The following is a 22,916-nucleotide window of genomic DNA, read 5'->3' as shown; positions in this document are numbered from 1 at the left end:
GTAGCGTTTTATAGCTCAAAAGGGAAAATATTTATGATTAATTATAACTGGTTATAATTAATTACAAATATTTAGATCAGATCTCAGAATTAACCGTAGCAGAATTAATATTACAATTATTTGATCTGTTCGTCCGCCGAATAGATAGTATAATCATTTATCAATTCTAGGAAGAATTACGTTTCTGGCCAAGAAAGAGTAACTTTCCTACTTTAGTCAGTACTAGCAATAATTCAGTGAGATCCACATATAGCATGTAGCAAAATCAGACATTCAGGGACCTCGGATTATGAGCAGCACTCAGGGACAATAAATTGTGAAATGTAGGGTATTTAATAAATGAATCTACGGTGAACGTACAACTACTGATAAAACACATATATATACAAAGAAAGGAATTAAATGAGGAAAGAGAGAGAGAGAGAGAGAAGAAGAAGAAGAAGAATGGTAGTATTTAGTATCAAATAACCACAACCTAATGAGAATCATCAAAGAATCAATTCACCTTAAAAAGGGGCTCAACTTAAACGCATCTAAAATAGCGGTAAATAGATACTTGCATTGGCTTTGTTTGCTGAACAAGAGTCTTGATGCGGTAAACAATGGAGATTCTTGATGGATTCCGTTAAGAGAGTGAGCTGGAAGTTTCTGTAGTTCTTCTGAAGATAGGGAAATCCACAACGAGTCTACAAAGTTATTTGAAGATAAAACTACCGAAAGTTAGACTCAGTGATGAGTCTTGGAGAAGATCCAGAAGGTTGAAGAAAAGCTGAAGAGACTGCTGAAGAAAAAAAAGAAAAAAAGCCAAGATCTGCTTGAGCCCAGAACTTTTCAAATGTTCTCTGTCACACCCACGTTTGGGAGGACCGGCCAATCCAAAGCTTGGATTTTTTGAGCGGGACAACTTTCTTTGTCTTCACTTTATGGTCCATTTGCATGTCTATGGCTGGTCTGTGAAATTGTTTCAGTTTTACCCAAAATACAGTGTAAACAATATGATGCATCTTCTAATCACATAGCGTACAAAATTGTTTACAAAATGAAGAGCAGATCATTTTGGTACCAAGAACGAACAGTCTAGAAGATATTAAACCAAAGATACATTAATACACAGGAATAAAAGTATTCGCAGGGTTAACTGATACAGATAATTAGGTAACTAGGCAAATATGATAGAGAAACATACAAACAACACATGCATATACCAGATACATTTGTGATCGATTAATTATAGGCTAAATAAGGAAAAAGTCTTTGTGTATGTGTGTTTGTGTATTGTAATGGTTGTCTGTGGCCAGGCATCTCCTGCCTGGCACCGAGTTGCCTGTTGTCTCCTCGTTGGTATCCCTTTGAAGTCCCATTGGGAGACAAGAGTTAGTCTGTTTAGCAACTACGTGGCAGTGAATAGGGAACCATGGGCCATTTAACACCCATATAAATGTAGAGGGACAAGCTATCTCTTTAATTTATATGCAAATGTCAAAAGGCTAAAAGGGTCTTTAAGGCCAACGGCCTAACTATTATCATTGAAAATAGGCAGACGCTACAATGACCTCAAGATTAGATTATTGTAATGCTTTATTGGGTGGTTGTTCTGCACGCTTAATAAACAAACTCCAGCTGGTCCAAAATGCAGCAGCTAGAGTTCTTACTAGAACCAGAAAGTATGACCATATTAGCCCGGTTCTGTCAACACTGCACTGGCTCCCTATTAAACATCGTATAGACTTTAAAATCTTGCTAATTACTTATAAAGCCCTGAATGGTTTAGCTCCTAAGTACTTGAGCGAGCTCTTATCATATTATAGTCCTTCACGTCCGCTGCGTTCTCAAAACTCCGGCAATTTGATAGTACCTAGAATATCAAAATCAACTGCGGGCGGCAGGTCCTTTTCACATTTAGCGCCCAAACTCTGGAACAATTTACCTAACACTGTTCGGGAGGCAGACACAATCTGTCAGTTTAAATCTAGATTAAAGACCCATCTCTTTAACCTGGCCTACACTTAATACATTTTTCAATCCAAATCCGTTAAAGGATTGTTAGGCTGCATTATTTAGGTCAACCGGAACCAGGGACACTTCCCAAAACACCTGATGTACTCGTTGCATCAGAAGAAGAATGCCATCTACGCTAATACTAGTATCTTTCCTTCTTATTCCGAGGTCACCGTAGCCACCGATCATGTATCCAGATCAGACGTTCACTGCAGTCCCCCGGATCCAGTCTGTACCCATCAGCACCCAGAGATATCCTTTACAGCCCTGAATGTCAGCAGAGACCACATCAACTAGATGAGCCCCAGAGACAGATCATCAGTGAAGACCCCATCACCTAGACGGCCACCGACGCAAGACTGCGAAAACCAGATGAGTCCTCTCCAATCTGATTTTGTGGCAACTTGGAACTCTTGCATCTACATTAATATTAGTCTGTTTGTTTCTTATTCCCAGGTCACCATAGCCACCAGATCCAGTCCGTATCCAGATCAGATGGTCACTGCAATCCCCCGGATCCAGTCCGTACCAAGAGGTGGATAAACACCTACAGCCGAATGTCAGCGGATACCGTGTCAACTAGATGAGCCCCAGGGACAGATCATCAGAAAGAACTCCTACCCTAAACAGCCACTGGCACAAGGCCATGGGAACCAGATGAGTCCTCTCCAATTTGACTTTGCTGCAATATGGAACTTTTGCACTTTTATTGACATTTTATCTTATTATTTTAATACTGTAAGGTTGCTTTGACACAACTTGTATTGTAAAAAGCGCTGTATAAAAAAAAAAAAAAAAAAAAAAAAATTATATATATATATATATATATAACTTTAACATTAGAACTGTAGAACCTGATCAAAAGTCCTTATTACACTATTTTAGCCATAAATAATTGCAAACCAGCAGTAATTAAACATAATTACTAGTTTATTATTTGGTTAACTTAATAGATGGCAAATCACAGAAATATATTTACATCACTACAAAAAATATTAAAATAATAATGGCTTATTAATTTGTAAATAATGGCTAACATGTATTTACTGTACATTCAGTTATTTATTAATTACTAGCTTATTTTTGTTATTTATTTTTGCTTATTTATGTTTTTAAATGTTTAATAATTCGTAAATATTGGCTAATAAGCCCTTACTATATGTTCAGTTAATCATTATTTATGTATGTGTTCATGCTTATCTGATGCATAATTGTGAACAAGTTAATCGTGAATTACTAGTTTATTAATAATTAACTAATACATCATTTGGAACCTTAAAATGTTAAATTAGTCATTAATTACTAGTGTGTTTGTGCTTAACTAATGCTTAACTGAGAACAAATTAACAGTTAATTAATGCTTAACTAATGCATTGTTCTGGACCCTTAAAATAAAGTGTTACCTATCTTGGCATAGAAACGCTGACCTAATTTGATAAACACATACCACCGGGTATTCTGAAGCTGAAGTTGATGAACTTGCTGATGAACACAAGGATAAGCAGCACCCAGCCACAAGCACCAACCAGCAACCAATGACGGCGCATCATTGGCACACGAACAGGCTGTCAAATCCTACAAAAAACAAACAAACAAAAACCATAGAAACAGTTTAGTTCGTCAAAAATGACCAAAACCCCCTTAACCAAAACCAAAAATGACCCACTTGATCATATGAAGTATTTTGGGGATAAAAATAGGAAAAGGCAGATTTGATTTGATTTAGATTTTTGATTGTGATACTCTTAATGGAAAGTGGACATATGATAAAACTGATCATTACAATAATGCATGTTAATGCATTAATGAAGTATCAACAGTATGTACCACGGTTCTGTCAGTCAGATGAAAGCTGTTAAAGTTGAATGTGTAACTACAACAAACACTGCGTGTTTTCTTTCAAATACGTAATTGACTGGTAGAATAAAATAGATAACATAAAATTTTTTACTTAATTAAGATAAGGTAAAGATGCAAATAATTACATTTCAGATTGTCCATAATTTCGCCAATGAAAAGAATGCCCTAGGAGAAGTGTTCTGCATCTCTGATCAACAAACAGTGGTGTTTCTTTACTGAAATAATCAAGTCCATGTTTTTACTCTAATCGAGTGAGTCAGTGATTCAATGAGCCATTCATAGAAGCAGTCATTTGCTTTCTTTCTGAATGAATCAGCCAGCCATTTCAGTGAATTGATTTAGTAAGTCATTCAGTTATTAATTCAGACAATGATTTGCCACCACCTACTGGCGCTTTTAGTTTTATATTTAGAGAATAGTTTTTTTTGTTTGTTTTTTTTTAAGTGATAGTTCACCTAGAAATGAAAATGTTATGTTCATCTGCTTACCCCCAGGGCATCCAAGATGTAGGTGACTTTGTTTCTTCACTAGAACACAAACAAAGATTTTTAACCATTGCAGTCTGTCAGTCATATAATGGTTACCAAAAAAAAAAACGTACAAAGACAAAACCAAATTAAACCCTGTGGCTCGTGACGATATATTGAGGTCTTAAGACACAAAACGATCGGTCTGTGCAATTACCGGAACATTATTTACCTCTGATCCATCGCAATGTTCTACTGTCCTGAGTGAGTTCACAACAGCCCGCGGGCGGAAGCGATCTGTCATGCGTATACATCACTCATTGTTTACATAGTGCATACTGGCCTCTCAAAATAGTACTTACTTGTGCCTATCCTGATTCTAGCAACAGATTAAAAACAAAAAGATTACGTTTCCTTGTGCGAACTAATTTGGGAGTGTTGACTTTTCACCGACTACATTGCCAGAGCACGTTGACGCGTCACGTAAACGCGCTCCATACTGATGAACGTGGATCAGAGGTAAATAATGACATAAATACTGTTCAGTTTCTTGCACAGACCAATCATTATGTGCCTTAAGACCTCAATGTATCGTCACAAGCTGCAGGGTTTAATTTGGTTTTGTCTGTGTATGATTTTTTTACTCTTAAAGATTTGGTAACCATTGACTGCCATTATATGACTAACAGACTGCAACTATTGTAGTTAAAAATCTTTGTTTGTGTTCTACTGAAGAAATAAAGTGAAGAAACCTACATCTTGGATGCCCTGGGGGTAAGCAGATAAACATCAAATTTTCATTTTTGGGTGAACAATCCCTTTAAATAATTTAATATTTCAGTTTTTATTTGTATTGTGTGTTGAATTAAAATATTTCTTTATAAAGCAATTTTTTGTAATGTATGTGCTTTTCTAATTTTACACAATGCTTACTTTATATTTAATAATAACTTTATCTTTAATTAATTGGCATATGATGTGTTGATGTGTATGTATGATGTGATGTGTAATTTGAGATTAATTTTAATTAATTATTCACTTGATAGCCCTATTTAAAACATCAAAAATACACAATACACAACCACCCCCTAGCTCTGACCCCTCCCCAAAGGTTCACTGTGTATTTCGCACCCTCATAAAGTGCAACAGCCAAACAAAAAAAAAGTCAGTACAGCAAGGACAGTGAGTATGCAAATAACTACAAGTCAAGGTGCAAAACCAAACAGGACCACAAGCAGATGCCACAAGATTACATATGCTGCATTCACGCCATGTCGTAATTACCGCCTTCTGAATTATCTTAACGACTGGCTTATCCTGGCCCAGTCGGAGGACAAGCTTCTATCTCACAGATCCTTCCACCTCAGCCACCTGGATTGCATGGGACTCGGGGTCAATTCTGCTAAGAGTCTCCCAGTCAGCGGATATCATTTCTGGGAACAGTTCTTGTCTTCACCCAAATGAGAGTGGTAGTCGTGCCAGAACGAGCACTGGCCAATCAGCAGCTTGCGGCCTCATTCAAAATCGGAGCCTCTCAAGGCCTTACAAATGATGGGCCTCATGGCCTCTCCGTCGCCAGTACTTCAGTTAGGCCTGCTTTGCATGTGGCCCCTTCAGTATTGGCTGAAGCCAAGAGTTCCGTGGAATGGGCTCAGCTCAATTTGCGTTCTCTGAGAGCAACGCATGTGCCGGGCAGGCTGAACCAACGTTAAAGACTTCTCTGCTAGTGGTATTATCTTCAGTAAAAAGTATGGGTGACTTACAGGCACTCACTGTGAACCCCGCCTGCCTTGAGTTCGGGCCTAACAACTCTAAGGTAGTCCTGAAGCCATGGCAGGGGTATGTGCCTGAAGTGCTCTCGACCCCATTCAGAGCCAAGATTATTACTCTCTTGGTGCTTCCTCCTTCAGAGCAAGACCAAGAATCTAACCTTCTCAAGGAGGAGTTATATTGAACGTTCCGCTTTATCCAGACAGTCGGACAACTGTTTGTATGCTTTGGTGGCCATACCAAAAGGCTTCCGGTCATGAAGCAGAGGCTATCCAAATGGATAGTTGAGGCTATTATGCTTGCATACTCATCCTTGGGCCTACAATGGCCCATGGGAGTAAGAGTCCAGTCGACTAGAGGCGTCTTCTCGTCCTGGGAGTGGTCCAGCGGTGTGTCCATTGTCCATTAGGTTGGGCCACTTTTGGCCCTATTATTCCACAGGGTTCTGCCCAAAGACAGCCCCATTAGCCCCCCCACCCCCCGGTGCTAAGTCTAGTATTAGTCATCCCTCTAGCACAGCACTGCGGGATTGTACTGTTTCCCCAAAGCATCTTAAGCAGACGCAGTACAAGTGAAATATCGATTGGCGCTTCAGTCGAAGTAACCAGAGATCCCAAGGCCAAATTCCAGCTTTTATAGCCAGATAGCCCCATCCCTTCTAGCAGGCTTCATCGCCATAGGCTTGTGCAGCTCCACTGCTGAGCCATTGGTTCTTTTTTTTTTATTTACTGCACAAACCAATGGCTGTGCATTTACACAGACGCAGCACTCATTCTCATATTTCAAGAAACCAAGGTTACGTTAGTAACCAAGTACGTTTTAAAGACATATTTATTGATTAAATATTTCCATCATTTGAGCAGCTGCAAAATAATAAAAAAAATAATAATAATAAATAAACTTTGTTAAACAAAATAATCCATTTCACCCCAATTCTCCAAATCAATCAGTAATGGAAATGATAATTTTGCCTGATCCCCATAAGAAAGGATGTATTTAATAAATGAATAAATAAATATGAAACACTTTTTCAGTTGACAAACACATCAACTCTAGAACACTTAAAATCTTGCTGGGAGGATGATTTGGGTGTTGAAACTACAGAGGAGCAATGAGAGAAAGTCCTTAAACAGATTCATAGATCATAGGCACACCCGCATACAATATAAAGTAATACATTGTTTACACTGGTCTAAGCAAAAACTCAAAATATTTCCAGATGTGATCATTGTGGGCATGCACATTGGCTCATATGTTTTGGAACTGCCCAAAATTATCAACCAACTGGAACAACCAAAGTGTTTTCCTGACATTTTCAAGAATATTGCAAAGGCCTATTGATAAAAATCTGATGGCAGTTTTGGGTATTGCCGAATCTGAAATAGCTAAAAACAGTACTGAAACATTTTCATTTACCAGTCTACTAGCACAAAGGTTAATATAATTACCTGGAAACAGAATGCTGCCTCTACATATGTAAATCTAATTAGGGACGTAAAGAAGCATTTGGGGCTAGAGAAAATCATATTCCTTATATAGATTAATGATATAAACTGTAGGGGTGGGCGATATGACCTAAAATTAATATCACGGTATTTTTCATCTTTTGAATGGTGACGGTATAATATCACGGTATTACTTTTTTTGGTATATTTGGGGAGGAGTAGCCTGTCCTGTCCCTTTAGTATGTGAATAAAGTTAATATTTTTATAATATAATAAGTAAATGGTAGGTATCCTTATCAAAAAGAGACATGGGAGAGTATGCATTCTTAACATATTTATTTAGCAAAAAACCTAAAGATCTTACTTAACAGTGTACAACAAAACAAAATATTTTTTTATTGAAATTTAATTTCTGCAATATTTAAAACCTTTAAATAACTGGGGGAAATCAACCCATGGCAACAGTTTAAAAGTAGACCAATCCTGTGGGGAAAAACGCAGACTTGGCAACCCTGCATCCAACACGAGCTGCTGCTGGAGTTAATGTCATTGCACACACGAGTACGACATTTTCGTCTGAGATTTTTGCACGTAAAAAAAAAAAAATACAGGTTATGTTAATCGAGTTTACACACTGCCTCTGAAACTTTCGTCCGTCATAAATTTTTTTTTTAAAAATCGGATCGTGTTTGATTTTCTGCATTTTCGTATCCATAATAAGCATTTTGATAAGGATGGCGAATATGAGAAAAAAAAAAAAAAGCATACGAAAATCGGTGTACAATGACCTTTAGATTTGAATGATCACGGGTCGAAAGTAAAGAGAGATTACAAACATAGACTGGAGGATATGCTGCAATCTTGTACTCACTGACAAATATCTATTAACGTTATAAGATGTGCTGCTCCCTTTACACAGAGTGTGCGTTATCGTAAAATTGAAAGTAAAAGTAAACAGGCCGGTAGCGTTCGCCTCGCACCCGCTCAATTTGTGATCCGCTGTGTAAATCCTTCGGCCGGCCGCCGGGAAAAGTCCCGGTCGTCCCGATTGCCACTCCGCCCCTGGTATAGGCTACAGGCCCGACCTTTCTTCACACTGTTTCACCAGTCGTTTAATGGAAACTCCCCTTTTGCCTACCACCTGCAAAGCTGATACGAATATGTTTTACTTTTTTATTTACAACAAGATATATAGTATAAGGACAGGTATTCAGACCACAACTGAACGTTTGAAGAAAATTTAATGCCTTATTATTTAGAATGAGCTATTATTGATGTAAATGCAGCCGTTCGAGGCACATAATTGATTTATTACGGTATTGATGGTATTAGAATATCCATGTCGTTGCGCAATGTCACACCGCTGATGACTATGACACCGGTGTACCGCCCACCCCTAATAAACTCTATTGGAAATAGTTAAATTGATCCCTTAAAACAAAGAAACATTTAAACTAAGAAGAGGATTAGACTAATACTTTAGGTATGTATTGGCCTAATGCCAGAATAGCCTAATCAGATTAGCAAACAAACTGCAGCAGTCACCACATTCCAGAAGAATCAAAAAGATTCTCCCAATCAGTTGTCGATCGTAAAACCGATCGAACACCCACATGACGCCAGTAATTCCCACCAGCTCCTGACCTGCTCTGACAGGTTCACATTAATCCGTGTCCGAAACATAGGGAAAGACTAATTTACAGATACTAATTTACAGATTTACAGATTACCGAAAGTAAACTTAAACCTATCCAACAGAACTACCGTCAGCGCTCTGTACACGCATAACTTATTCACATGCACTACCCTTACAAAACGAATAAGGAATTTATTACATATTTACATATCATTAAATAAATTAGCACGATAGTATTGTGTATCGGCGATCTCACAGGCTGACGATAGGACGATATGAAAATTTTGCATATTGCCCAACACTAGTGTCTTACCGTGCGATAGGAAACGCTGAGTTTTTGGTTTCAGAACAGCTGAACTGAGTTAGTTAAATCCACTCTGAGTTTAGCACTTTCACTATGACTATAAAAAGACATGATCAGTGGAGCTCCAAAATTATGATTCACCATGGCAACATCTCCCACTTAAAAGAGAAAAAGAACTTGAGAAGTGTGTCATAATAAAGCTCTGTAAATAATTAAGTTGGCTTGGGAAAGCCAACTTACTGAAATCCTATTTAAACTTATTATTATTCTTCTTTTTTTTACCGAAAATTTTTTAGACACTATCTCCTCCTAGACCGTTCAAGCTACATACTCCAAACTCGGGTCAGATCTTCATACTGTTCAGACTTAGTGTGCTATATCTTTTCAGACTGTTTTGAGTTATGGTTTTCTTAAAAATTAATATTAAAAATCATAAAAAGGTCCCATAGACTTTCATTGACCAAAAGTCCATGTCTGTTTGAACTGTGTTTAATGTAAACTGCTAGAAGCCATTGATACTCAATTAAGCTTTAAGCTATCTATGTTCTTTCTAATTAATAACTAATCTATCTATCTATCTATCTATCTATCTATCTTCAAACCTTATATATCTATCTATCTATCTATATTCAAACCCTATCTATCTATCTATCTATCTATCTATCTATCTATCTATCTATCTTCAAACCTTATATATCTATCTATCTATCTATATTCAAACCCTATCTATCTATCTATCTATCTATCTATCTATCTATCTATCTTCAAACCTTATCTATCTATCTATCTATCTATCTATCTATCTATCTATCTATCTATCTATCTCTTCAAACCTTATCTATCTATCTATCTTCAAACCTTATCTATCTATCTATCTATCTATCTATCTATCTGTTTAAAATCATGCTAGCGACTTGCTAGTCTTGCTAAAATCATGCTAGCGACTTGCTAGTCATGCTAAAATCATGCTAGCGACTTGCTAGTCATGCTAGAATCATGCTAGCGACTTGCTAGTCATGCTAGAATCATGCTAGCGACTTGCTAGTCGTGCTAAAATAATGTTAAAATCATGCTAGCGACTTGCTAGTCATGCTAAAATCATGCTAGCGACTTGCTAGTCTTGCTAAAATCATGCTAGCGACTTGCTAGTCAAGCTAAAATCATGCTAGCGACTTGCTAGTCATGCTAAAATAATGCTAAAATCATGCTAGCGACTTGCTAGTCAAGCTAAAATAATGATAAAATCATGCTAGCGACTTGCTAGTAATGCTAAAATCATGCTAGCGACTTGCTAGTCATGCTAAAATCAGGCTAGCGACTTGCTAGTCATGTTTAAAATCATGCTAGCGACTTGCTAGTCTTGCTAAAATCATGCTAGCGACTTGCTAGTCATGCTAAAATCATGCTAGCGACTTGCTAGTCATGCTAGAATCATGCTAGTGACTTTGCTAGTCATGCTAAAATAATGTTAAAATCATGCTAGCGACTTGCTAGTCGTGCTAAAATCATGCTAGCGACTTGCTAGTCATGCTAAAATCATGCTAGCGACTTGCTAGTCATGCTAAAATCATGCTAGCGACTTGTTAGTCATGGTAAAATCATGCTAGCGACTTGCTAGTCATGCTAAAAATCATGTTAGCGACTTGCTAGTCATGTTTAAAATCATGCTAGTGACTTGCTAGTCTTGCTAAAATCATGCTAGCGACTTGCTAGTCATGCTAAAATCATGCTAGCGACTTGCTAGTCATGCTAGAATCATGCTAGTGACTTTGCTAGTCATGCTAAAATAATGCTAAAATCATGCTAGCGACTTGGTAGTTGTGCTAAAATCATGCTAGCGACTTGCTAGTCGTGTTAAAATCATGCTAGCGACTTGCTAGTCGTGCTAAAATCATGCTAGCGACTTGTTAGTCATGGTAAAAATCATGTTAGCGACTTGCTAGTCTTGCTTAAATAATGCTAGCGACTTGCTAGTCTTGCTAAAATCATGCTAGTGACTTGGTAGTCATGCTAATATCATGCTAACAACTTGCTAGTCATGCTAGAATCATGCTAGCGACTTTGCTAGTCATGCTAAAATCATGCTAGCGACTTGCTAGTCATGCTAGAATAATGCTAGCGACTTGCTAGTCGTGCAAAAATAATGCTAAAATCATGCTAGCGACTTGCTAGTCATGCTAAAATCATGCTAGCGACTTGCTAGTTGTGCTAAAATCATGCTAGCGACTTGCTAGTCGTGCTAAAATCATGCTAGCGACTTGTTAGTCATGGTAAAATCATGCTAGCGACTTGCTAGTCATGCTAAAAATCATGTTAGCGACTTGCTAGTCTTGCTTAAATAATGCTAGCGACTTGCTAGTCTTGCTAAAATCATGCTAGCGACTTGCTAGTCATGCTAACGACTTGCTAGTCATGCTAGAATCATGCTAGCGACTTGCTAGTCATGTTAAAATCATGCTAGCGAATTGGTAGTCATGCTAAAATGCATGCTAGCGACTTGCTAGTCATGCTAAAATCATGCTAGCGACTTGTTAATCATGGTAAAATCATGCTAGCGACTTGGTAGTCATGCTAAAATTATGCTAAAATCATGCTAGCGACTTGCTAGTCGTGCTAAAATCATGCTAGCGACTTGCTAGTCGTGTTAAAATCATGCTAGCGACTTGCTAGTGGTGCTAAAATCATGCTAGCGACTTGCTAGTCATGCTAAAATCATGCTAGCGACTTGCTAGTCATGCTAAAAATCATGTTAACAACTTGCTAGTCTTGCTTAAATAATGCTAGCAACCGCATAGCAACACCTTAGCAACCACCCTGGGTACCTTAGCAACCGCATAGCAACACCTTAGCATCTATTCACATTCAAACTATTTATATCTTCTAACTATTTATATCTATAAATCTATCTATTTTCAAACTATTTATATCTATCTAGCCTATCTATCTTCAAACTTTATTAATCAAACTAAAACTATTTCAAACTGAAAACCTTTAAACTTTCTTTAAACTAAAAGCTTTTAAAACTACTTAAAACTTACTGGCTAGGCTTTCTCAAGCCAACTTAAAGTTTGCTAACAAACTTTTTATCTAGTTACAATTTAAGTTCACATCTCGCACAGCTCTGAGCCTCACTTGGTTCTTGCTTCGGCATCCCATATTGAACTGCATCATAGCGCCGGGATGGTAATCCTCTGGTGTAAAGTGAATGCGTTTTTCAAAGCAGATGCATTAGTGTAGGCCCGTCTCTTCACCCGCACAAAAGCACTCAGATACGGAAGATAGTACCGTTCTTTTTATTGTAGGTAAACCTGTGGGTACGAAGTCCTGACAGGTTGGAGTTTGTGCAGCCTCCACAAACACAATTATTTACCATGACGATGATCAATTGAAATAAAAATAACTAGCAAAAACACACTGACTCATGACTGCTCCTACTGAATGGCAAACGACTCCCTCTTGTGACGTCATATGACGCAGTGTGAAAAAAAAAAAAAAGTTGTTTTTGAAAGCTGTCAAGGAAACCGTCACTTTGTCTTCTAAATTTGTGCCCCTGCGTCTTGTAGAACATTTTCAAATCCTGCATTAACGGTTCATATAGTATTTTCATGCACGTATATATATTTATCTGGAATTTTTTTTAACCTGCAATATGCACTTTAAGATGTTTTTGATGAAATCCGAGGCCTATCTGAACTTCCATAGACTGCAAGGGTCCTACCACGGTCAAGGCACAGAAATGCAGTAAGAACATAATTAAAATGGTCCATGTGACCAGTGGTTCAACCGTAATTTTACGAAGCTATGAGAATACGACTTTATTCAACAGTTCTCCACCATTATGGAGAGTACCACGACGCATGCATGTGGTGCTGCTGATGTAGAACACGCATACGCTGTGCATTGTTTACTTACAAGCAGCACACACATGCATTGTGAAACTCTCCAAAATGGCGCTTGGGTGACGCGGAGAAGAAGAATTGTTAAAGTCGGCATGAAATCAAAATGGACATTTTTTTTGTTTTTGAATGGAATACTGTAGTGTTCATTCATTATTATTATTTTTTTATTATTATTCATATGTCCTTATAAACTGCCAGTGACGGTAAACGACAGGGGGAGAGCTGAAGCCGATGCTTCACTTTATAGAGATCAATTCATTGACCAGCACTACACCAGTCATGGGGGATTACATTACCCTTAAACTTTCAAAGAATATTAGCATATTACGACAACATTACTCTTAGGACATTGCAAGTTTTTTTTTTTTTTCATGACTTAATCTGACGGAGGATGCACTCAGTCATTCAGGCAGTCTCTCTTTCTCTCTCTCTCATGCGTGTTCTGTTAAGGCATGTTTTGTGCCGATGATCAGCTTCTTAATGCTAGGGTGTCGGTAGTCTGGTAATGAGAAATCCCCCACAACTGACTGTGCAAACTGTTATTCAAATGTGCCTCCATTTTGTAAGCAATGCCCAACTTCCAACGATCCAATCAATTCCCGAAGGACAAAATCAAGTCCTGCCCTCTCATTTCAGATGCCATTTTATTAGGATATATGGCACAGTAGAGAAGACAAGATTATCGCAGCTTCCATTTCATGCCGACTTTAAATAAATTTTTGTTTTGTTTGCGCATTTAGTTTTCTTTGTAGCTTTGTAATATTATGTTTGAAGCACTGATGGACAGTGCTTAAGACAGCGATGGAGATAGTTAGTGTTGATGAATGTGCACTTACCTAAAGATCAAAAACTTTTAGAATGTCATGCAGCATCTGTAATACCTTGCCGCTGTGTGCTGTTTTCCTCAATATGGGGAAACTCAGCACAAACCTAAAAAAAAAAAAAACATACACAAGTAAAGGTCATTGCACAAAGTCCAAAACTTTCACACAATTTGCTTTTCAACTCAATAGAAGTTACCTTAAGTGTTGAGGCTCACTCTTTACTTTTTAGCATCCAGCATAGCCTGGTTTGTAAAAGTTTGTAAAGGTTTACTACAAATTTGTAGATTACTTTTGTAAATTTAATATCCAAATAGATTGAGAAATTCTGTGTATGAGATTTACTTTTTTACTACTTTTGGATTAACACAGTTAGCAGGTAGTTGTTTTAAAAATAAGACCAAATAAAATCACATTTACCAGGGGTGCATTGCCCTGGCATTGTATGCACCGATCTAGATATAATGATATATATAATGTTCTCTATTATAGATCAGTGATCCTATGTCTAAGCCTATCTTAGAAACATTTGCCAAACAATGGTCTCAACAGTCAACGATGCTTTTAGGAAATAACATTGCAGTTACACTCCACTTTTTGTGGGAAAAGCTCATTCTCCAACTCCCCCCCGAGTTAATAAGTTGAGTTTTACCGTTTTGAAATCCATTCAGCCATTCTCCTGTTCTGGCGATATCACTTTTAGCATAGCTTAGCATAAATCATTGAATCCTATTAGACCAATAGCATCGCATTCAAAAATGACCAATGAGTTTCGATATTTGTCCTATTTGAGCCGGTGGTGCTGCAAATGCAGATCCCACTGTCTGTTTTTTTTTTTGTGTGTGTTTTTTTTGGCTAATATGGTAGTGTGTTCTTAATTACAACTTTCCTAAAATTATGTCCTATTTGCTCCAACCCTAATTAAACACACCTGATCCAGCTAATTATTTCCTTCAGGCTTATTTGAAAACTAGATAGCCAGTGTTGGAGCAGGGTTAGAGCTAAAAACTCATCTAAAAACTGAGTTTAACACCCCTGAAATAAAAGCAACAGAATTTAAGTCACATTCAACTGACCCTTCAAAAAAAAAAAAAAAACCTCCTTAGTTACTGTTGCTATGCTCTCACACTGCACATGTTCTCATGCAGTAAAAAAATATATCGCGGAACAAAGAGGAAACTGACAACATGTTGACAGACAAGACAGCACCCACAACGACACAGGCCAAATTAAATATGGTGAACAACAGGATAAAAACAACTGATTATTTCCATGTTTTAGCCACAAAATGTAGTTAGTGTAACTATACTATGTTAGTTACAGGAACTAATTTGATACTTTTTTCGAAAGCACTTTATTTTGTTGTTAAAGTTATTTTGTTGTAAGAAGATCCTATAATGTTTAAAAATGTATTTTATTATAAAATAAATTTAATTAAAGAAAATATTTCTGTATAGGCCTATGCTTTCATTACAGTTAAAAATAAAATCGGAATCTGCAAAAATCAGAATCAGCAGGTCACACTTACTGAAAAATCGGAATCGGTATCGGCCAAGAAAATTGCAATCGGTGCATCTCTAGTTAAAACCTACGTGACATTACTCACAAGTGAGGTAACAACTGTTCCTGTTCCTGTTCCTGAAGAAAATAAACTTAAAGTTTAATTTTTAGTAGAGACGGTGTTGCTGATCAGTTTTGAAAGCTGCACAGACTCAGATAGGTAATTTCGATCGGCCAAGTTTAGTGAGTACCGATCAAGTGATAAAATGTGATTATCGCCCGATAATGATCCATAATAATATATCGTATCGACAACTCATCAGTTAAATATTTACAGTCTTAAATTCTGCATAAATTGATATAAGTGACCACCTGGATTTAGACCAACCTATTTTGTATTTGCAAAATGCGCTCATGTCAGTGCATACCCTCTACTGACGCTTTGCTGATGCTCTTCACATTCTGTGTGATTGGCTGTTTGCTGTACATGTCACACTTTCAGGTCTGTATCTTTAGAAAGCAATATAACATACATTGACCATACATTTTTTTTCTAACCTTATTTCCTTTTTAGTTTACAGATAATCACACTTGCTTAGTTGATCTCTCTCATAATATAAATGTATACATAATATTTTACATAATACAATAAGCTAGCGGTTTTCAATTCCAGTCATTCCTCCGTGCTCTGCACATTTTGCTGTGTTTACACTTGCCATTTACATGTGACCTGTACCCAGTGACCTGTAGCAAGATGAACAAACTCAAGATTTTCTGGTTAGGTTTAAAGTTGGAAAAAACCAAACAAAAAAAAAAAGGTAGAAAGTATGTTATGTGACATACCCGGGTACATTTAAGGATAAGTATGTGGATAACCTCAACTTTCGGTTCCAAAAACAGAACCAGGGTATGCTATAGCAACTTACTCTCTGAAAATATGTTTCAGGGTTAGCTTACTTCAGAGCTATCAGCGCATGTGTGATAAAATATAAGATAATATTATATTACTCTAATATGGTTATTATATGTATTGTATTGGCATATAATAGTTATCAGTATAAATTATAAAAAACTATTATGACAAAGTAATGTTTACTTTATTGTATATGTTCATTACATTTTATTATCATCTCACACATCATGGATCTGCATTTTCTATTTTTTTTTTTTTATAATAAAAATACATATCTGATGTGACCTATTATACAATTAGCATCAAACAAACATAATTCTTATTCGCAAGGATTAAAGATTAAACGAAAAAGAAAAATACATACACTGTGCTGAATAAACTTAATGCCGGATGCGTTTTTTTAATCTAGCATACCTCGAGTAAGCAAGGTTTGGGTAAATCAGGTTCAGGGTATATGTGACGGTAAATTAATCTTGCATTCTGGAATATCCCCAGGATCAGCTGGCTCACAAAGCTTGATATAAATGTTCTGTCAACTCAAACTTTGAACCAGAGTTTGATTAACTCACATTACCTGAAACTGTGACGTGTGCAGCAAATAGCCAATCACACAGAACATGGGTAGACTCAGTTGGATTCACTTTTCTGCTGAAGATTAAGAAATGTTATTAAAAATAAATTTAAATGCATTTACAAGGCAGAAAAGAACACTTCTGCTGCAGTAAAAGTTTGAGAAGACAGCAGGAAGAAAATATGACTATGCAAAGGAATCAATTGAATTTCATTATTTATATAGTTTCATTCAGCTCAAAAGGAAAACATAAGTTTGGTAAGAAAGTTGGATATATTAAAGCTTCTATATATGCATCTATGTACAATTTAATTTAAATGCAAAGGTTAAAATTAATTGCCACTTCATATTATAATTATATGAATATGTTATATGATTTTTTTTTTTTTTTTTTTTTTTTTTAATATAACATAAAAAGTAACCACGAAAGTCTGGCAATTTTGTCACTAAAATTCTAACTGCTTTAAATTTGGAGTGAGAGATACGGGGGAGTGGCTTTTATTGCATCAGATATATATCACTTTGCTCACAGCTGATTGGTCCAGTTTGGGTTTGCAATCTCTAACCCAGAATAAAACCTGCTATGTTGCAGGGTAACTGTGTAGCGCAAGTTACCATAGTGACAAACCCGCTCAAAATGAACCCATCTTCTTGAGCCTGAAAACTCAGAGTCTGCTCAAACTAAACACAAACTTGAAACTGGTATTGTGCTACAGGCCACAGGTGTTGTCCACATACACATTGAAAAGACAAGTGTAAACACACTTATGTTTTCTTTTTCTTTTTTTGAAAACCATTTCCAATTGTGGTATATTTAACAAATGAAAATAGCTGTACGAGTCTCACTAGCACTCCATGGCCTCTCTCTTCTGACAGTTTGCGAGAGAAGGGGGCAGGGTTTTGCGTAACATCACCCTGCAAATGCAGACACGATGGCTGGATTCTGTTTAAATTACACTGAGATCTGATCAAAATGTGTCCTCTACTACCTCTGGCCAGCGCTGCATTTACACTTAACATTAACATGCAACCTATTTCCGGATGTTGTCCACATACACTTTGAAAATACAAGGGTAAATGTGCTTTTGATCTGAATGTTATCCAGTCCGTTCGCCTTGATTTTGAAGAGATGTTCCTGGATCAACATCTTTTGTTGATCCTGGATCAAATTAGTGTCCAAAAATATAGACTTAACCCAATCCCTACCCCTAATCCTAACCGTAACCATAATTTATTTCTTAAAGTAAGAGGGAAATGATAGCTGATTAACAAGGGTGTAGAAGCATCTAACTCTGATTGTAAGCCTAAAACTGATATTTCCTGAAAAGCTATCCCAGAATTCTGATTGGTTGATTGAAATGTTGTTCCAGGATCAACAAGGGTGTTGATCCAGGAACATGTTGTACTTGGTGAAATCACGTTCACCTGGTCCATAGGCAGTCGAGGATGAATTGTGATCGGATCTCAGTTTGTTTTTTGTTTGTTTTTGAAAAAAAAAAAAAAAGGGTCTTAAAAATGCCAAACAATTTCTCAAGTGTGGACAAAATCATTTGTGACCCTGGACCACAAAACCAGTCATAAGGTTAAATTTTACAAAACTGAGATGTATACATCATATGAAAGCTCAATAAATAAGCTTTCTATTGATGTATAGTTTGTTAGGATAGGACAATATTTGGCCGAGATACATCTATTTGAAAATCTGGAATCTGAGGGTGCAAAAAAATCAAAATACTGAGAAAAACACATTTAAAGTTGTCCAATTTAAGTTCTTAACAATGCATATTACTAATCAAAAATTACATTTTGATATATTTACAGTAGGTATTTTACAAAATATCTTCATGGAACATGATTTTTACATAATTTCCAAATGATTTTTGGCATAAAAGAAAAATCAATAATTTTGACCCATACAATGTATTTTTGGCTATTGCTACAAATATACCCCAGCGACTTAAGACTGGTTTTGTGGTCCAGGGTCACATTTTTGGTTTAACTTTTAGTACATCTAACGAGAGCAACACTAGATGACATTAGAATAGAATAGAATTATATCTAACTCCTATGCGACTCTGTAAACCCAGGGAGGATTATGCTAGCGAAATGGCATAAACTAACCATAGAGAAAGTCTCAGCTTTGTCACCGGGGACCCTTTGGGCTGGCCACCAAAGCATACAGGAGTTGCTCAGACTGGGCCTCTAGTTTACTGAGGGGGCCTGCAATTTGCCTACTTGTTTTATCGATGCTAATGCCAGGAGCAGGGCGGTTTTCAATGACAGGGCTTTAAGGTCTGCAGACTGGGCGGATTGAGCCTCCTGGAACCCCTCAGAAAAGGGTTGGGCCAATCGCGGCCAAGAGTTGTCTTTTGAGGTAAAGATGTCACCCCGCCAAAGACCTTCCAGATTCTGTAAACCACTTGCGGGTGGAGCATCCACTCCCCTGAGGGGACGTTGCTCCATGTTGGATGCATCTGTCAAGACAACCTTCCTTCTGTGAATCATACCCATAGTCACACCCTGCTTGAACCACTGTGGGTCTTTCCAGGGGGCCAGAACCGTCACACAGGCCTGGCTCACCCTGACATGAAGTCATCCGTGACGCCATACATGGGTTCAATTTGTAGTTTCAGCCAGTACTGAAGGGATCTCATTCAGAGCAGGCCCGGCTGTGATACCGGTGATGCAAAGACCATGACGCCCAGCATATTTTAAAACATTTTGAGAGGGCCGGAGGCTCCGATTTGTAAAAGGAGCCACAAGCTGTTTTTTGACCAGTGCACATTCTGGCACGACTATTGCCCTCATGTGGACTGAGTCGAAAACTGCTCCCAGGAATGATATCTGTTGGCTGGTTAACAGTGCACTCTTGGCCAAATTGATCCTGAGTCCCAGACATTCTAAGTGGCTGAGGAAGGATCTGTGAGATAGAAGCTCATCATTCGACTGGGCTGAGATGAGCCAGTCATCAAGGTAATTTAGAATGCAGATTCCCATCTGTCTCAATGGAAAAAGAGCTGCATACTCAGAGTTGGTTGAACTCCCTTACTGAAATGGGCCCCAGGAGAGATTTGAAAACCATTGAAATAAACTCCTACCCCACATTCATTATTTAGGAGTTTCTTTCAATATTTTGTGCATCTTGAACAGTGAGAATGATCTGCCTGCTACAGTATTTTCTCCTCTTTATATCTGCGTTTATGGCCTCTGTGAACTGCCTTTTACAAGAATAAATACAATGATAATGATATTTTTCCACATAAATGACATTTTGGAACATGAATGCATAGTCCATCATAAATCAAGCCTTGTAAAAGGTGGTAAATGTTTGTATGATCTGCCTACTTTGTCAAGGACTGATGACCCAACAATTCTTCCCTCTTTTTCTTTATCCTAATATAGTGAATTACTTTGGTTTCTTTGTTTTTTCGCCAAGCCCACGTACAAGTTTCATTCGGTTTAATGGCATTGTTTACATTCAATGCCGCCGCAAAGGCCGACTTGCAGATTGATGACGTGAAAACCCTCCATTACAAAATTATAATAGCCTGTTTGAAAAATTGTTAGCTTATGCTAACTGGCTAGATAAATAGCTACCTGATGCTAATTTGAGGTCATTTTTAAATATAAACACAAAATACTTTTATTCAACCAACTAGTTAGATTACATTTGATGGAAAAACAAAGGATTTGATGTTCAGAACAGAATAACTACAGTAATTGGCCACAGGGCGATTTACTCCACCTGGCTGGGAGGCGTTTTACCTCACTGACTATGTTTGAGAAAAAATTCAAAAGTCATTCTGGAAAATATAATTATATTTTTATTGAACAACACATACTCCTCATCATAACTGTGATGTTCTAAAAAATAAGCTTTAAAACACTTTTTATTTTATTTTCTTACTGCTGAAAATTAGATAATTTACCGTGAAATCCGTTTTCTCTCCGGTAACGTTACATCACCAGTGTAACAGATATAAAACATTTTAGAAGAGAACACAACATCACAATTATTTAAAACGACGCGCATTAAGCTCCACAAGCGCAGTCGGGGAAAGTTTGACTTTGCAAACAGACATATTTAAACATAATTGTTAGTCTTATAAATAGCGAGAGCTTCGGAGAAAACTAAATTAATATACTTAGTACAATACCGATTTCTTGCTAGAAATTAAAAGTCCATAGTATTAAAAGTCTTTCAGACTCATCTTCTTTTTTTAGCTCTTTTAACTTTGAACGCACTAGATAGTGAGTATTATAATCAGTGAAACATACATCTAGGCTGCCTTTAAAACCCATTTATAACTGTAGACAGGATGTGAAGCGATCATTGGAATTAGGCGTGCCTTATTACCTTCCTATATCTGTATGTTGACAGTAGAGGCAGCATTTTTTTTAGCGTTCGGAAGCAGCCGTTGAATGCCTGTGTATCTACACATTCAAAAAAGCCCAGTCCAAACCTTCTTACTGTAAATCGTCTGCGTCTTCTGTCATCTCTTCTTGTCGGGGTTTTCACAAAAACTGGGGCGCTGTATTCCGCTGAACATTAGCTGCATCCGTAATCAGTCACTATTTAACACTGACTCTGTTCTGTACAGTCAATGGCCTAAACAGAGAAGGAGGAAAAGAAAACAGACGAGCAAATTTGGACGTTGACGTCATTACAGTGCGCCGGAGAGCTTTTCCTTCTTCTTCTTCTTCTTCTTCTTCTTCTTTTAGTTGTCTGGCCGTTCACTTCGTAGGAGCATTACCGCCACCTATTGGATATTTATGCACCTGGGTGATGAATCTGTATTATTTGATTCTTTTAATTTTAATTAAACCCCCCCCCCCCCCCCAAAAAAAATAAAAAAACATAACCGAAGGATCAGATCACAGGCTTCAGCTGACGCTGCGTGTTCAGCTCCTTCAACTTCCACTCTCGGCTCCTCAGCCTTCTAGGTAGACGGAGGCATCATACATCTCCCCCTCAGGCCCTATATTCCTATAGCCTGTAACATAGACCTGTAACCTCCAAAAAGGTTAAAACAGCCCTATATATCTGGTTGTCACTTAAACCCTTCCCCAAAAGGTCCACAACACTTACTGGCCTATTTTTAAAACTATTAAAAAGACTGTCACGCTGACCAACATACTACTTACCACAGTTAAAAAGCACATGCTCAACTGTTTCCAAAGTACCACATTCGTTACACATCCCACTTTCATGCTTCCCCATTAATGCTAAAGTTGAATTTAATCCTGTATGTCCCATTCTTAATCTAGATATCATTACTTCTTCTTTCCTATGTCTTCCAAAAAACTGTACTTTTTTCCCCTACTGATTTCTCAATGTTATAAAACCACCTACCTGTTCTGCTATTTTTTCTATTTTTCCCATCTTTGTTGCCATTTTTGTGTTAATTTCCTATTAATCACTGATTTTATTTCACTTCTACCCAAAGGTACATTAACTTCCACCACGTTTTTCTTTAATGCCTCTTCTGCCAATTTATCAGCTGTTTCATTCCCTATTATCCCGATAATGTGCTGGCACCCAACAAAAATATACAGTTATACCTTCCACTTTCAATCTGTGCAGTAAAGTATAAATTTCCATGAACAAATCTGCTCACTTTTTGTAGACATTATACTTTTAAGAGCTGATGAAGAGTCTGAGCAAATTAAAATCCTGTTTGGCCTAACCTGTTCTACCCATTGCAGTCCTACTATGATTGCAGTTAGCTCAG

General features: G+C 37.4%; 1 long non-coding RNA gene across 3 annotated transcripts; it reads right to left on the bottom strand.

Moving 5' to 3' along the window:
* Positions 1-3,445: 3,445 nt before the first annotated feature.
* On the bottom strand, positions 3,446-21,830 carry LOC141336034 (uncharacterized). 3 transcript variants are annotated; one of them, XR_012355675.1, is made up of 3 exons: positions 21,542-21,830; positions 14,216-14,309; positions 3,446-3,573 (listed from the first exon to the last, which is right to left on the bottom strand). It is a non-coding gene; the product is annotated as an uncharacterized lncRNA (long non-coding RNA). The 3 variants fall into 3 exon arrangements; XR_012355674.1 differs by having other exon boundaries at positions 21,648-21,830; XR_012355676.1 differs by having other exon boundaries at positions 21,656-21,830.
* Between the last annotated feature and the right edge of the window lie 1,086 nt (positions 21,831-22,916).

The sequence above is a fragment of the Garra rufa genome, chromosome 6 (assembly GCF_049309525.1).
Source record: "Garra rufa chromosome 6, GarRuf1.0, whole genome shotgun sequence".
Lineage (NCBI taxonomy): Eukaryota > Metazoa > Chordata > Actinopteri > Cypriniformes > Cyprinidae > Garra > Garra rufa.
The sequence above is the reverse complement of the archived record's forward strand: the minus strand, read 5'-3'. Positions and strand labels throughout refer to the sequence as shown.